This window comes from Fulmarus glacialis, unplaced genomic scaffold (assembly GCF_000690835.1).
Source record: "Fulmarus glacialis isolate BGI_N327 unplaced genomic scaffold, ASM69083v1 scaffold31945, whole genome shotgun sequence".
Taxonomy (NCBI): domain Eukaryota; kingdom Metazoa; phylum Chordata; class Aves; order Procellariiformes; family Procellariidae; genus Fulmarus; species Fulmarus glacialis.
In genome coordinates this window covers 43,252-43,501 of record NW_009214349.1, presented here as the reverse complement: position 1 = coordinate 43,501, position 250 = coordinate 43,252, and the positions used below count along the sequence as shown (strand labels likewise).

Genomic DNA, 250 nt, shown 5'->3' with positions numbered 1-250 from the left:
ACAGAAATGTTGTAAGGCGGTGTTAACAGTAAGATTTTCTGAGAGTGGAAGGACTGCTATTGGAGGGATGCTAATATTATGCAGAAAGGAAGAAAAAGCTAGACAGTGCCCTACTTTTAAGTGCGTCGTGTGGAAAATACAGGATTGTTTCCCTCGTAACGTTTATCTTCCTAAGCGTAGCTTTTCAGAAAGGTATTATGGACCTGGTATTTAGAGAGAAAAGGATGCGCTGTACTTTATACTGCTCCAT

General features: G+C 40.4%; 1 protein-coding gene across 1 annotated transcript in view; it reads left to right on the top strand.

Annotated features, from left to right (window-relative positions):
- Nucleotides 1–250, top strand: part of SHROOM2 (shroom family member 2) — a gene marked incomplete at its 5' end in the record, with an annotated part of 43,233 nt that overhangs the window by 37,019 nt on the left and 5,964 nt on the right. The window lies entirely within an intron of this gene.